This window comes from Camelus dromedarius, chromosome 26 (genome assembly GCF_036321535.1).
Source record: "Camelus dromedarius isolate mCamDro1 chromosome 26, mCamDro1.pat, whole genome shotgun sequence".
In the NCBI taxonomy this organism is placed as follows: Eukaryota; Metazoa; Chordata; class Mammalia; order Artiodactyla; family Camelidae; genus Camelus; species Camelus dromedarius.
Genome location: NC_087461.1, coordinates 23,159,224 through 23,175,812, shown reverse-complemented (window position 1 = coordinate 23,175,812; position 16,589 = coordinate 23,159,224). Strand labels below are relative to the sequence as shown.

At 45.1% G+C, this 16,589-nt stretch overlaps 1 protein-coding gene across 1 annotated transcript in view; it reads left to right on the top strand.

The window, feature by feature from the left end:
- FRMD4A (FERM domain containing 4A) overlaps nt 1-16,589 on the top strand; it is a 577,190-nt gene that overhangs the window by 84,770 nt on the left and 475,831 nt on the right. The gene's annotated exons all lie outside the window — the stretch shown is intronic.

Here is a 16,589-nt window from a genome sequence, read left to right as displayed (position 1 = left end):
GCTCCTGGAAACAGAGGTCTCAGAAGCACTCCTCATCTACCTTGCTTCTGTCCCATGTCTATCAAAGTACCCTGGCCACCACAGGAGTCAGGGGCAGGGGAATTTCTCATCTCTGCCTCTACCCCACAGTAGAGGGTGCTAATCTCCCCTGCCTAATTGCTTTGCTTCCATTTGGAATTTCCATCAGAGATCCAGCCTAGTACTGGAAGTCAGGTGACCAACTTTTTCCAGTTTACCCAGAAAGTCCCCCCATTCTGGAGAGCCCCCTCAGTCTGTAGCAAAATGGGACTCTTGGTCACTCTAAATGTAAGGAAACCCAGAAAATAATTTCCACCATCCCTCAAGTAATTATTGGCCAGGACCCACGTGTGTGCTTTCCAGCTTCCTGTAGAGGTCTCTGCCCTTTGCTCATCTGGCTGTAGTTGCAGCTCCCCACTCCACCCCACCCCACCACTCAGAGCCCTGGAACTCTTGCCTTGCCTGTCTCCTCAGCACCAGACTGGCCCTGCATAGCTGAGGAAGTCTGTCCCTGACTCAGCTGGCTCCTACTTCCTAATTCCTTTTCCCCTCATGCACACAACACACAAACACACACACACACACACACACACACACAAATCTCTCTCTCCTCTCAACTCAGCAAGTGCTCCATGCTACATTGACTATGTCAGAAAACTTCCTGCAGAACCCCCAATCCCATCTTTCCCTGTCCCTCCCCAGGTCCCCCCTTTTATAGCATGGACCACATGTTTATGTCTTTGGATTGTGTGATTTTGCTTCTAAATCCTGCATAGCAAGTGAGTGAGCCAGCCAGATATGGGCCCTTCTCTTACCACCACCTTCTTTGGTGAAGTCATCTTTCTTGTTTGAGTGAGAATAAATCATTGACATGGAACTATATCAAACCCTTGTGGGCACTGTGTGCACAGTATCTCTGTTCTCACAGTGATTCCTGAAATACTGGTCTTATTATCTGTACTTCGCAGATGAGTAGATTGAGATCCCAAAGCCCTAAGTCATTTGGTCGAGGTTGCCCAAGGAGAAGGTGAATTTTCCTTGAAACCTTGAAGTCTTAGTTGTCCTTATTGTTAAAATCGTCTGTTCTGAACGTTTGCCTCTTGGATTACCCGTTTATTTATTGGTTGGCTACCATCTGCGCTCGCTGCCTGCTTAGGGGGATCTCCCACCTGATATGGAAGACAGGTTCCCACTGCCCAGGCAGAATCCAGGCAGAGCCGGATGATTCCTCTCCTTGCTCTCTGGCAGCTGGGCACAGGCACCTGACCCAGCCTAGGTAGAGGCCCTCCGTGCCTAGTTCCCGTGCAAAGACAATGCCCCAGTGCAGGGGCAGCTAGAGACTGTTAGAGATACTCCAGGTTCTAGTGGCAGCATCAAGTACCCAGAGGTTAGGGCCACCTGTCCCACCTGATTGTGGGGGACCTCGGCTGTCTCCTCTACCACTTAGACCCCTGGCTCTTCTTCTTTCTCTCACTCTGGTTCTAGGCTGCCTCAAGTGTGCTTCCCTACACCCTTCCAACAATGCCTCTCTTCGCCTGGATCAGCCAGAACTGCTTTTTTGGTTACAACCAAGAGCCCTCATCCATGCTGCTGAGGCATGCAGACCACGTTCTACTGATGGGGTGTTTCACCCAGAGAAGACGCCCCCCTAAAGAGCTATAAACAGGGTGAGGCTGAGGAATGGAATGGGGCTCAGGGAAGGGGTTTCACTTTGCTCTTCTTTACCATCAGATTGAAGGCAAGTGTGATGGGAATAGCATTCCTTTCAGGAAATCCTAAAGAACAAGAAAGAAAGACTCAAAGGGACTCCATGGAAGACTGTCACACGTGAGACTCGATGGAGTTCTTTCTGTCTCAGCCTCTTCCTGGCCCTGCTGAGTCCTTGTGTAATGGGATTCAGTGAGACTCAGACATGCTCCCTTTTGCCCTGGGCTGTTGCATCTTTCAGTGTCAAAGGTGAGTCTTAGAAGAGTCACAGGTGAAGATTACTCAGAATGAGGACTGAGCTGTGCTTACTCTATGCAGTCCTTACAAAGTCATCCTAATTATTTCAGTTGCCTGACAGAGGGCACAACCAGTAAACAGTCCCAGGGACAGAAGACATCTTGCTGTACTCTGAGACTCTCCATTCATTTCTGTGAGCTCTGCAACAGCCCAGCAGTCTTGGGCTGGCTGGAGAGTTGTTGGAAGTGTTACCAGGTCCAAGCTCAAACTGCTCACTGCGTGACAGGCCAGTAAATCAAGAAGCAAGCTGCTGGGGCAAGGAATCGTGACTTTATTCGAGAAGTCAGCAGACCGAGAAGATGATGGACTAGTGTCTCACAAAACCGTTTCCCCGAGTTAGAATTCAGGCTTCTTTGATACTAAAAGGGGAAGGTTAAAGTCCTGGTTCAGGCCAGATTCTGGAGGGAATGTGTTAAATTCTTTCCTAAAGTCATTTACAGGTGGGCCTAGTCAAGACATTTCCTGTGAGCTGAGCAAAGGTATCCTAGCTCAACGCTCATTCCCCGGAAGGCAGGGTTCCCAGAGATTTCATAATTAACTTGTAATAGGACACAAAGATGCTTCCCTACTACAGAAGCTCACCTATGGGACACATGGCCGTGGTTGATTCTGCAATATGTGTGTTAACAGGCATAAGAAACATTCCATAATGAAACCCCATTGAAGCAACAAGGGGACAGTTGTTAACGTTGGTCTGGAAGATGTAGTTCGGCTTGCTACAGGAAGTGACTCTAAAGTAAAGCACTTCCAGCAATGAAGACGTGGGTGTGTGGGGGGAGATGGGGGCTGCTGCCATAAGACTGCTTAGGTTGCCCAGAAAGCCCTCCCACAGAAGCGTCACAGACCCAGAAAGCATCATTGTGGGAGCACAAATGATGACAGGCGGACTAACTGCTCCCTGGAAGAGCCCTACACCTTTCACTTCCGCATTTATCCACGTAGGAGCAAATAAGAAAAAACAGAACAGAGCTAGGGAAGTACAGTTGATAACGTTAAGTGCGTTAAAGCCTGATCTCAGAGCAAGTTTAGAGCAACACTGAAAATCCCCTATAATCCACGAATCCTGCATGAGTCACAGGAGTGATTGATCTAACGTAGAGCCACAGGGGCTGTTAGTAGATGTGGGACCATGAAGGTTGTGGAATTTGATCATAAAAGGAGAAGATCTGAATGCCTAGCATAGAAAGATTTCCCCAGCTGCTCCTGGCTAAAAGTTTCTGCCATCTTAATAAGGAAGAGCTGGTCTTTGGCATCAAGCTCACACTATAGTTACTGAGTTCTGGTTCCAGATCGAGACCAGGTGCCTTTTGATTGTGGTCCACAGTCCACATTGTTAGCCCAGAGCCACATAGACCTGCTTTGGCATTGAACATGCCTTCAGAATGCTCAGCCCCAGCCCCCTGGGGCTCCATTCTGGGGCAATAAGTCTGAACATCCCTGTGTAGGGTGGGCTGGTTGCTGCCTATGAGGAAAACCACGTGCCTGATTCACATCAACCCTGCGATCCCTCCTAGGTGGTCCAGAGGACCAGTGAGGAGGTGAAGTTGCTGGTAAGAACTTTATGTGAATACAGAGTAAAATAGAATCTCTGCCGTTCTGCTCATTGCGAGGGGCTGCCTCAAAGCTCACAGAATTCTCACCAGGGACTGACTCAAACTGATCCAGAAACACAGGGTTGGAGCAGGTTCAGCCAGTGCTGAATTTTTCCCCCCTTCCCTGAAGTCCCAGTGAACAGGCAATCAATATACCAGACACTTAACTTCAGAGATGCTGTGTCAAGGGTTCAGACCAAAAAGATGCCTTTCATTTACCTGCTTGTCTGTTCCCCAGCTCAGTAAGGGTACATGGTGCTCTGAACTTAGTCTCTGGAGGGAAGACGGTAGCTTTCTAGGCCATCAGCCTGGGATTTCTTTCTTCGCCCTTCCTCTTGGCCCAGGAGCAAAGAAGAGATGTTTGAATTCTCAGCCATGGGGAAACACTGCCTATTTAGAGTCCTTTCCCTGTGTCAGATTGATTTATTATTTTAGACTCACTTTCAAAAACAACTTTCCAGCCTTTGAGTGTTGACTTAGGACCTGAAACCGATTCTAATTCTGACTTCAGCTCTCCAAACTGCAAAAGGCAATCAGCCGCATCACTGGGTGGCCTCACTGTAGCTGCCACTGCCTCTGCCTCTTCCTGCTTCCCTGGGCTGAGTGCATTCTTTGGTAAGGAAGCAAAGCCAGCAGGTTTCTTTCAGCTCACCTGTTTTTATTCTTTTCTAGTCTCTTCCTATTCTTGGGAATTTGAAAAAGCTCTTACATCCTCAGCTGAACTGAGTAGGGTCATAAAAGTGCTCAGGATGACTGTGTTTTGTCAGGGAGGAGTACCATGATATCAGGTGGTTTTGAAGATACTTATTTTTATGCCTCAGAGGAGACAGAAGAACTAATCATCTCAACAGTGACCATCTCACTGTCCCAATTACCTTTATAGACATTACCTTGAAGTCACAGTTATCCTGTGTGGCAGGTATTATCCCCATTTTACAGATGAGGAAACTGAGTTTCAGAGAGGTTAAGAAAATAGCAGAGGGTCACGTAACTGCTATGTGTCAGAACTGGGTTGGACTGCAGATCGTTCTGATTTGCATGAAGTCTGTACTTTTTCTCTTCTACAACTCTGTACGACTAAAACTTATTGTACGTGCTCAGGGTTGCCAGTTATTTCTCAGATGAGCAGCAATAACAACCGCCACGGTAAAAACAAACAACAGTAATAGCAGTATTTATTGAGGACCTACCAGAAGCCAAGATCTTTGCATTATCTTTGTAATCCTCACAATAATTTTGTGACTTAGATACTATTTTTATTCCTATTTTACAAACAACGCAGCTGAGACCTCGGTTGGCTAAAGAAACTTGCTCAGGGACTCGCAACTTGTAGATGACTGAGTAGAGTTTTATACCCAGGTCTGCAGTATCCAGATTCCATCAACCATTTCTCAGTGGCAATGGACAAAAGTGTCCTTAAATTAGGTATCAGTTAGGTGGAAGAAGAGGGTCCCACATTTCTCATTTCTGAAACAAGCAACTGTAATGAACCTTCTATAGATTGTAAAGGAGAGGTACCCCACCTTTGCTTGTGTTCTGTTCGGAGATGTGGACACAATGCTCTCATTAGAAAGACGGGAAGTGGCTATATTTACAAGAAGCTCTCTGAGCAGTTGAGAACTGAAAATTCTCTGACAATTAGATCAGCCTGTCTCTGTGGCCAGGGGTGGAATGAAGCAAATTGGATTTTCCACCAATTCTCAAAGGGCATGAACTCAACTTTTATAGTTCATAGGACAATCTGAGTGTTGATTTGGGGCAGAATGACCCCATGTAGAGAGACAGGCTAGCTAGATTGTATGAGCGTTCAGCTCTGTTTCAATATGGGAGTTCTGGGGAGTCTGGGTTTTAGTTTTTAGTTTTATGTTTTATATAGAACTTGCTGACATTAAACTGCTTGGTTTTTGAAACAGAAAATACATGTGTGTTTGTGTATATGTGTATTTGTGATAGACTATGGCAGTCCTATGTAATTGGCCTTAAGAAAAAAACAGTATCTTCAAATACATTTTGCAAGCTTATTAAAGCATCTGTAGCTGCCATATTTCCATACTTAATTTTAGTTTTAAAAACAGCACTCACAGAAGTACAATGTATTTTGAGTAGTGCAAGTTTAAATGACAGTGTAGAGATGCATACCCCCCCCAACACGTCTACTCCTTTGACCAGGTTGGTTTACATTAACCTCGTGTCTATGAGTACGCAATGAGTCTTCACTTTACTATGAAAACCTCTGTTTTTCTGAATATGCTTTTAAATGTTGAACTATGTTAAGCAAAAATTGATGAAGAAATCTTACTCTAGATGTGAATCCATTCTACACTCCCATCATTTAAAAGGCCCGCTTTTTTTTTTTTTAATTGAAGTACCATCAGTTACAATGTGTCAATTTCTGGTGCACAGCACAAAGTCCCAGTCATGCATATACATACATGTATTCATTTTCATGTTCTTTTTCATTAAATGTTATTACAAGATATTAAACATAGTTCCCTGTGCTATACAACAGAAACTTTTAATCTATTTTTATATACAGTGGCTAACATTTGTAAATCTCAAACTCCCAAATCTATCCCCTCCCACCCCCTTTCCCTGGTAACCATAAGATGGTTTACTATGTCTGCAAGTCTGTTTCTGTTTTGTAGATGAGTTTATAGTCTCTCTCTCTCTCTTTTTTTATTTTTTTAAGATTCCACATATGAGTGATATCAAATGGTATTTTTTCTTTCTCTTTCTGGCTTACATCACTTAGAATGACTATCTAGGTCCATCTATGTTGCTGCAAATGGCATTATTTTATTCTTTTTTATGGCTGGGTAGTATTCCATGGTATAAATATACCACACACTTCTTTATCCAGTCATCTGTCAGTGGGCATTTAGGTTGCTTCCATGTCTTGGCTATTGTATATAGTGCTCCTATGAACACTGGGGTGCCTGTATCTTTTTGAATCATAAAAACATTTCCCTGACATTGGTGATGGAGTGGGAGGACAAGGATAAGGAAAATCTAAATGAACAAATAATCCCAGAGGTGCCTGTATTAAGCTGTTGGGTATATTTTTGTGCTTATTTTATGGGGAGTTGTGTGGAGGTTTGAGATTTGACAGATATGGATACAGTTAACACTTGAAATTATGAAGCAATCTTGGGCAATCTGATGCAGAAGTTCTAGAAAACTGACATCCCATCCACCTTTCTGCCTTTGAACTATGAGGACTTGATCATGATTTTTCTAAATGCAAGAAAGTAATTGGGTGCATTTCTCAATGTCTTAAAAAAAAATCCAAACAAGCAGAAATTAGTGATTTGTATTAGCCTGGACCCTAATTTGCTTTACCTCAATCACTCCAGATACATGAATCCCCTGTTGGCTCTATCACAAACTGACTCAGGTGTATTGTTTGTTTGCTTTAAATTAAAACTCTGCATCTTACAAACCTTAGCTACCATCACCCTCTTGTTTCCAAACCCCATTTTCTTAAACAATCCTCATTCTGTATTTTTGGAGCATAGCTATTTACTTTCTCCTAAGAAAGCAAAGTTAGAAAAATATGATTTCCATCTATAATACGAGACATTTGTCAACTGGTGGATGAGATGGTGACTGCATAATTAATCATCCAAACCAGTGCACTCGTGAGTGTGAACAGGAATGCTATTAAAATTACACCAGAACAATAGGATGAAACCAATGGTCTCAGTCAAATGGGGACATACAGTCGCTAACAACATGTGAAAATATCAGTGTGTGCTGTCTGAATATATAAATAGGATTTGAATTCCTAGCTCATGAGTTTTGAAACTAAAACCATAGTAGAACTCTTCCAACATTGTTACCTACTCAGAATGTAGATTGATTAAAATTTGATTTCTTAACAAAATGTCTGAAAAGCTTGGTTAGAAAAAATAGTTGTGAAGTTGTTACTTTCAGCAGATATCTAACAATGCTCTCTAATGCCTGCTGTGAGCTAAGGACTCATGCCAGGCACTAGGGATACAGTTGTGTGCCATGTGGATACAGTCCAACCTGTTGCAAAGCTTAGAGTCTAGTGGAGACTGTAGGTGAATAAATAGACCATTTCAGTATTTTATGATTTAAGAAGGGATGACATGAGGGTACAAAAAGATGACACTCCATACAGCCTGGGTATGAGTAATACCCAAGCTGGGGGCTGAAGATGTGCAGAAGTTAAAGGGTGAAGGGCATCTTCAGAGACTGGGAGACGAGAACTTGGCCCCTTCAGGAAGTTGGAAGTAGGTCAGTTTTGCAGGACGTCCCATCCTGGGTGGGCTGTGGTCAAGCAGTGAGGCTCAGTATGTGGATCTAGATCCTGAAAGGCCTTCTGAGCTGGGATAAGGAATTCTGACCTCATACCAAGGTGAGGGGGCACCCCTGAAGTGACTTAGAGGCCACACCAAGTGAGCCCTCTGGGTCTAGGTATGAAGGGGAGAGAAGGGGTCTGGAGTGGGGGGCACGGGAAGGAAATGACAGAGCCCTAGAAAGGGCAGCCCCCATGATAAAGAGACATGCAGGAGGAGTCAGTGGGACTCGGTGAGGGCTTTGATGTCAGAGCTGAGGGAGGTCAGAGAATGAGGAATGTTATTGTGGGTTGAATTTTGTTCCTCCCAAATTTATATGTGGAAACTCTAATAACCCCTAGTGCTCTTAGGAAAAGGGAGAATTGGGATGCAGACATAGAGAAAAGGCCACGTGAAGACACAGAGAGAAAAGACAGTTACTCTAAAAGCCACAGAGAGAGGCCTGGGACAGGTCTTTCCTTCACAGCCTGCAGAAGGAAACAGCCCTGTCCACACCTTGGTCATGGACTTGAAGCCCCCAGCATTGTGAAACAAGAGGTGTCTGTCACTTGGTCACAGCAGCCCTAGCAAGCTGACAAAGATGGCTGCTCAGGTTTTAAGCATGAACAGTGGGTGCCATTCTTTATGGTGAGCAGGAGAGGAGGAGCTGTGGTGACAACTCAGGTTTGACATGTTGGCTTTGGGGTGCTTGTCTGATCTCAGAGTCAAGGGGTCCAGCTGGACATTGGACAATCAAGGCTCGGGAGAGATGGCTGGGCTGGAATTCCAGATTCAGGAGTCATTGCATGTAGGACTCATAAGAATTACTATCATGACTGTGGCCCACAGGGAGGGGCGGGGTGAGAGGTGAGCAGAGAGAGAGCTTCGTAGGAATTACTACCGTGAGTGTGGACCTCAGGGAGGGGCAGGATGAGGGGTGAGCAGAAGGAGGGCCCTGTTACTGTGGTACTGGATGCTGGATGCTTTCTTCACATTCAACTAGATGAAAGCAGCCTCATTATATGTTGTTTTAAAATATTTGCTTGTAACTGCTGGTGGGAATGCAGTTTGGTGCAACCATTATAGAAAACAGTATGGAGATTCCTCAAAAAACTAAAAATAGACCTACCATATGATCCAGCAATCCCACTTCTGGGTATATATCCAGAGGGAACTCTAATGTGAAAAGATACACACACCCCAATGTTCACAGCAGCATTACATACAATAGCCAAGACATGGAAGCAACCTAAATGCCCACTGACAGATGACTGGATAAAGAAGTTGTGGTATATTTATACCATGGAATCCTATTCTGACTTAAAAAAGAATAAAATAATGCCATTTGCAGCAACATGGATGGACCTAGAGATGGTCATTCTAAATGAAGTAAGCCAGAAAGAGAAAGAAAAATATCATATGATATCATTTATATGTGGAATCTGAAAAAAAAAAAAAAGACACTATGAACTCATCTACAAAACAGAAACAGACTTGCAGACATAGTAAACCATCTTATGGTTACCAGGAAAAGGGGGTGGGAGGGGATAGATTTGGGAGTTTGAGATTTACAAATGTTAGCCACTGTATAAAAAAACAGATTAAAAGTTTCTGTTGTATAGCACAGGGAACTATGCTCAATATCTTGTAATAACCTTTAATGGAAAAAGTATGAAAATGAATACATGTATGTATATGCATGACTGGGACATTGTGCTGTGCACAAGAAATTAACACATTGTAACTGACGGTACTTCAATTTTTTAAGTGGCAAATTTAAAAAAAATAAAAAATAGAATATTTGCTTGTAGGAATTAGCAAGAAAGGAGTGTGTGGCAAGATCAGGATATCAAAAAGAACATGTAGGCACCCAGAGGCCAGCCGTGGCTACCCCAGGGTTAAGAAATTGCCTCTTTGAGATGGTCCCAGAACAGACTCACAATCTCTAAGCTTACAAGAGACGACATCTAGAACCCAAATACAAGATCGTTAACTTAATGATAAGAAATAGAGCTGGCAGGTAGAGCAGAGGCACGTGTCTGCCCAACCAGCCTCTGCCGTCACCTGCCGAGGGGCGAGAAGGACACCAGTAACCAGGAGCTTGTCTGGTGCCCATGGAAGCAGAGCAAGGGGGTCGGTGTCATTATCTGAACTGATAAGGGGATCAGGCTCTGACAGCCTGATGCAGCGCTCTCTCCCTGTGATCCAGGGGGGATGCCAGACAGACCGTATACCCATCGTCCCCACCAACGTCAGCTGGCTGCCCTCGCCGGGCTGGTGCTGGGGAGGCTCCGCCAGCCTTCACGTCCACGGTTCTCCTCACTTCCACAGATGATCCAGTCCGTGTTAATGAAGACATGGCTTGTCTTTGAACTATGACTCTCTTCCTCAGATTAAAGACTTGTCTTGCTGCGCCAGGACCCACTCAATTTCTTTGAAATAATTCTGTATCCCTCTGCTTTCATCCATTGTGTGCTGATTTTAAAATTTCATTTTCCTCATTTCCACATTCCTGGCTGGGGTGGTTGTGGCTCAGGGGTAGTAGAGATGGGGGTCGGAGATGAGGCCTCATTGTAGTTTTCATGTCAATTTCTTAAATGATATAAATACAAAATTTTCAGACGCATGATTTTAGGCATGATTATTTCAGGCTCCGTGTTTTGCAGCAAATATTTTAAGATGTTAATTTGTAAAATATCATTAACTTACTCCTGTCTGGTTTATATTCAGACTTACACTCTTGCCACTATTTCTAACATGAATGCCAGGTTTCTTTGGAATCAGGTGACCTTCTTACTCTTATGTTTAGGGCTGTTTATAATTCAGATGACATGGGAGCATAATGGGAAAGGCAGGGCATTTATTTAAGGCTGGCTGGTGCCTTTCTTTGAGATCTCTTGGATGCTTTAACTATGTAAGTAAGGGTTTCCTGTGGGGCTGCCCTCCATCAGTGACAAGTTGGACTTACTAATAAAGTTGATAAAACTTCTGGCCTCTCTCCCCACAGCTGCAGGACCATGAAATTAAATGAATCAAGTCTTCCCTCTTAACATGACTGTCATCAAAAGTCATATGCTCTAAGGAGATAAACACGAGTCTCTTTCAAGCTTCCTCTTTCATCTTTTGCTGCTTCTGGATGGTGATGGGGGTGAGCCACTGAATGGTTGAAGCTGGCAGTTAGAATTTTATCCATGTAGATTTGCTTGCAAGTTGCTGGTATACTGAAGTTCTTTGCAGGAAAAGTGTTTCAGAATTTAGCCCAGGTACCATTTTCACAGTCATAAATACTTCCCTTGGAGATATGTTTACTGGTCTTTTAACTGGCTGGACCCCAAATCTTTCTTCCTGGTCTGAGTAAGGAGTGGAAGTAAGGGATTGAAAAAAACAAGTGAAATAAACACAGCTTTGCTCTCAAAGGGCCCCCGTCAGATGGGGAGACAGACACATACACAAGTGACAATCACGCAGTGGCAAGTGTTCTAAAAGAGCCACACAGCATTGCAGAAGGATAAGGATGCACCATTTCGTGGGTGTGTGCACCATATTTAGAAACAAAGATCTTGATTCCTAAGACAGTCCTCAGTAACTGGGTTATTTCTGTGGAGTTGGCTTTCTGCATACTTTGTGGGGGGCATGGACTTGGGGAAAAAAAGGGTTTCTTCTTTCCATCAGAAGGAGAGGGAGGGGGGCAGCCCTGTCCTGTGAGTGAAATGGGTGGGACTTGTTTCCCAAGCAGAGCAATGGATGTAAATGTCACCTGCGCACAAAGTCATCTTTTCAAAGGGGTGATATGAGGAGATTCTCTGCTGCAAATGATCAGCTTCAGAGAGGAGTCCCCTAAAATCTCTGCAGAGAGCCCCTTAGCAGGAACGAGTCCCTGGGGGAGCTGTGGGGGGGGGTCCATGCTACAGGTGCCTGTGGGGTTGAAGAGGAGAGTTCGACACAGAGACAGAGGGCGGCCAGGGTGTCCCCTCCTGGTCACAACCACCTCTGCCCACATGTCACATTTGGCTCTTTTCAACACTTCTCTAAGAACCCAAAGAAAATCAGCAGAGCCAATGGCACTGGGGAGGGAAAGAGGAGGGAGCGTGTGTCTGGGTATGGATGGAGAAGAGGTGATGGGAGGGTGAGGACGCCCTCCTGGCCTTGCTGAGCCGCTGTGCCTGGTCCCCTGAGAAATGCAGACCATGGTGGCCTTCCTCTCAGGGGAAGTGGAAGATCACTAGACCAATGGTTCTCACTAGTTTGTTAATGTCAGAGCCCCATGGCAATCGCCAGGAGCAAGGAGCGCCCCCTGAAAGCAACAAGATAATAATGCATAATATTTATCTCGTAAAGATGATTTCAGGCCAGCGATCTCCTGGACTTACCGATTCAGTGCTGTGGCCCAGTTCTGCAGTGAGTGGCGGGGCCGGGGGTTTGTGGGGGAAGTAGCACAAGTTGGATAGAAAAGGGTCACATGTGATGAGAATCGTATTTCGAATGTCACTGTAAGACGTAGCTTCTAATTTCAAAGTATCCATTCCTACTGTTGATTTAGAATTTCCACTGTTCCCAGTGGCTTAGTTTCTGTCTCTGTGTCTCTTTCCCACTCTCTGTCTCTCATCAAATCAGATTCTCATCTCCTCTGCTCTCCAGGGATAATTCTGATTGTTCAGCACCTGGATAACAGCCACGTACCTCTCTGATGTGTACTCCACGGTGGGCACAAGCTGAGCTAGGTATTTTGCAGACCAAGGGGCACCAAGCAAGTCTCCATCCTTTAAATAATGAGAACTTTTGCTAAGTGAGGCTCACTAAGGTCTGTTGATAATTATCCTGCACTGCTAATAGGGAATGCAAACACACATGAGTTTCACATGATTTCACAGCTGATTTATATGCACGAGGAAGAATTCACATCATATAATTTTCCCTGCCAGATTGATTCTCATTTGAATATCGAAAGATACATCATTTAAAAATAATTTCATACTTCGCTGATGAATTAAAATTGAGACATTGGACACATGGCATGTGTGTGCTTGTGGGCAAGAGAGCAGTCACCTTCTCTCTTAGGAAGGCAGGGACAGTGAAATCTACAAAGAAAGTGAACCGTCTTTGAGAGAAACAACCATCACTTTTAATCCTGTTATTTAGAAAAGTAAACCGGGGCCTTGCTACTCAATAGTCAACTACACCCCCCCCCCCCAGTAACACAGGGGAATCCGGAAACAAAATCATCAACCTGAAAACCCCACTAATCAAGAAACACAGATACAGGGAGGGTGTTGCGTTCATCTTCTTCAAGGTAATGATTTTAGGGCTACAGCAAACTGATTGGGTTTTGAAGAAAGGAAGGGTTGGATCCATCTCCCCAGATCATGCCATCTCTGGCCCTGGCACACTGGGGTCAGAGAGCCCATCCTTGGTTCCTGCCCCCAAAACAGGGCTTCCTCTAGGGCATCCTACCCAAGTCCCCAGGCTTCCTTCCCCACAGTTCTCCAGACTGATACTAAGCCTCCACTGTCACCAAAACCCCCTGCCTGGCTCCCCTCCTGACAGCCCTCCACCCCCATCAGTAGAGCACTTGGTCCTGGGGCAGTTCCTCTGTCAGGTTCCAACACAGGACTCACTGAGTCAAGAGGACTTCACCCCTTTGGGTCAGTAGGGCAGCGCGCACAGCACTGGGTCAGCCTTACCTTGGCTCCATCCTGTCCCAGAATCCTGGGTCAGTGCCTAAGTCTCACCGCCATTGGCTGCGTCTTACCTTAGTCAGTGTGGTAGGATTCCTGCCCCGCTAACACCACCATGTGTGCCTGCCCCAACAAGCCTTGCCCTGCCGCTGGGCTGCGGACCCCCATGCAATTCTGCTGCCCCCTCTGCCTGCTTCCTGAGTGCTGAGGCCACCAAATGGCCCACTCAGAACCCCTGTCATCCAGCTGGTCCAGTGCAGAAGGACCTCAGGCTCTGACACTCCTGCTTCTTCACTGATTTCAGCCACTTTAAGAGTCACTTATGGCAGAATCAGAATGCTTTCAAGCATATCAAGGGAATTTTCTCTAACTGGGGGGATTTCAGACAGCACAGACGTGAGAAGACTTTCAGGCCGTCTAGCCCACATGTATCAAAAAAAAAAAAAAAGAAAATTCAATGATTGGCTAAAAGGTTGGAGGTGGAGATAGACCAGCCCCACTAGCCTTTAGAGCAGAGGCGGGGGCCGGGCTGGCTGGGACTGTCGATCTCTGGGATGGACTTTGAATTGCCCTGCCTAATTAAAAGAAAGGGTTCATGTCGGCAACTGATCTTATTTTTGAATGGCATGACGAATTAGTAATTGTCCACAGTACAAGTAGAGTTAAAACTGCTTTCTGGGATGGCGCAGTGTTAACAGGGCAAGTGAGGTTTGACTTGATGAAGCTGATCCACATCAACCTGGTGTCGGGCGCCTCACTGGAGGAGCAGGAGGATAAGATAAGTTGTGGTTGGTCGGTGGCGGCCAGTTTTGGCAGCTAAGGGACAAGAGTAAACCAATGTGAGTCACCAGAATGTAAGTTCTGGAAAGACAGCAGAGAACAAAGATCCCGGACTTTCAGAACCAGGTGGTCATGATGGACAGTGGACAGCCTGGCCTGAAAACCCATCTCTTGCTTCAGATCCATGGTGAGATTCATTAGAGATCATGTGAAATTCATCCTAGGAGTCTCCACCTTTCCTCTCTCATCTTGAAATAAAAGAAAAATACTTTTATCCATCTTGCATGCTCGTACATCCAAGCTTCAGGCAAGACAAATGTGATTCATCTTAAAAACCCAGGCCCTAACCCAAACCTGTTTCCCCCTCCCTGCAGTCAGGTTTTGTCCCCAGGATGTCCCCTCTCCACATGCTCACTCTGACATCTCAAACTGTGTGGAAGCCGTCCTTCACCTAGCTTTTTGGGAACCCAGAGTTTCTGTCCTAGGGGAACTACGCTACTTACATATCTAAGGGGCGGCACAAGCTCCAGCGCAGTTTTCCATTGCGGACGTCCACAAGCACCCGCCTGCCCTCCCTCAGCCCTTCGGAAGTTCTCAGAGCCCCATCTGAGGGTACTGCATTTGGCTTAGCTGTCTCTGTTTGCTCCTCAGTTCTTAAGAAACAAAACAAAACAATAAACATAGTTATGGGAGACAGGATCACACAAGGCAGCACAACTCAGTGTAAGAGTTTGTAGCACGAGACTTGGTGGAATCCCAGGTCTGCCACTGCTCGTGCTGGGAGCACAGAAAGATGTTTTTCTGAGCCACAGTTTCCTTGATGGATAGAAAAGTCATATCTCAATACAAATAGGAATAGTAATATTCATGGTGCAAACTCACGGAGGGATTAGAATGTGCTGGGACACAGTAGGTTCTCCATTAATATTCGCAGGATGTGGTGGGTTCGCCAATTTCACACATGTCAGTCCTGACATAGGTTCTGGGACATCCGAGTCCTCATCAAAAGCATCCCGCAGAGACGACAGGGGCTGTTCTTGAGCAGAGAAGAACCCAGAGACTCAAGGTGCCCACGGTCACAGAGAACTCACACCAGTGCTCAGACAATGCAAAATAGAAACACTAGCTTTGGAGATGCCTTTAACATTCTGTTCCTAGTTCCTTTTGTCACACAGACTGAGCTCTGCTTATCTGACTCTCTCTTGCTTGTTCTTTGGCCTCTCACCTCCTCTTTTCCTGGCCCCTCTGTTACCTCTTTTTCTTTCTTTCATGAGCAACTTCATATCTGACCCATCTTAATCCAGCCCTATGACCTACCACAACTGAGGCGAATTGCATGAGATGGCTAGAGATTCTAGATACAAAAGAACTTTGTAAACGATAAAATATTATACAAATATAAAGGATTATGACATTGGTGGTGAGGATAATGCTTTGTAATTATGACTGAAATCCAGTAGTTTAAACCTAAGGAAGGTAACTCAGCAGTTCTGAGTGCTAATTTGGGTCAGTTAATGAGCATTTGAACAGCTATGCCTACCTGGTGAGAGAAGAAATTAGTCCAATAATCAGTTAAATTCTCTGACTGTGTGAATGAGTGTGTGTCTACAAAAGGATCAGGGCGTCTGATCTTTAGAAAAGTCTTCACCTATTTCACACCAATTTAAACAAACTGAATCATCATGGAATTGCAAAGTGATTGAATATGGATTGCAAAGGAAAAAGAGAGAGATAAGTGAGACCCTACTAGCCTAAAAAGCATCTTTGTGAAAATTTCCAAAGGTGGTCCTCCCTGTAGGTGGAAAGAGTCCTATTCCAGGAGAGGGTCCGGGACAGCAGAGAGTAGGCTGTGACCAGGTACTGCACCTGTGACAAGTGCCACCACCTGTCAGCCCTGCGGGTGGTCCAGAGTGGGAACCGTGGTCCCTCGAAGGATCAATGCTTAGGACTATTTCCTTTGGCATCTTTTAAATCATCTAAGGGATAGAGTGTATATTCATTTTGAAAGCTTATACTGTATAGTAAAATATTTAAATAGAGAAGATGAGTATATCAGGTGTAAGGACAGAAAAGTGAGGAGTGAAGGTAATACTTCACGAATCCTCTGGGCTGATTTTCACGAAGGGCTCCGAGTGTGTTCCTGTGTCCCCGACAGCCAGTTGTGTTTCAGGCACATGGTAGACACTTAGGAGATGGATGTGGAAGAAATAAAGAAATGG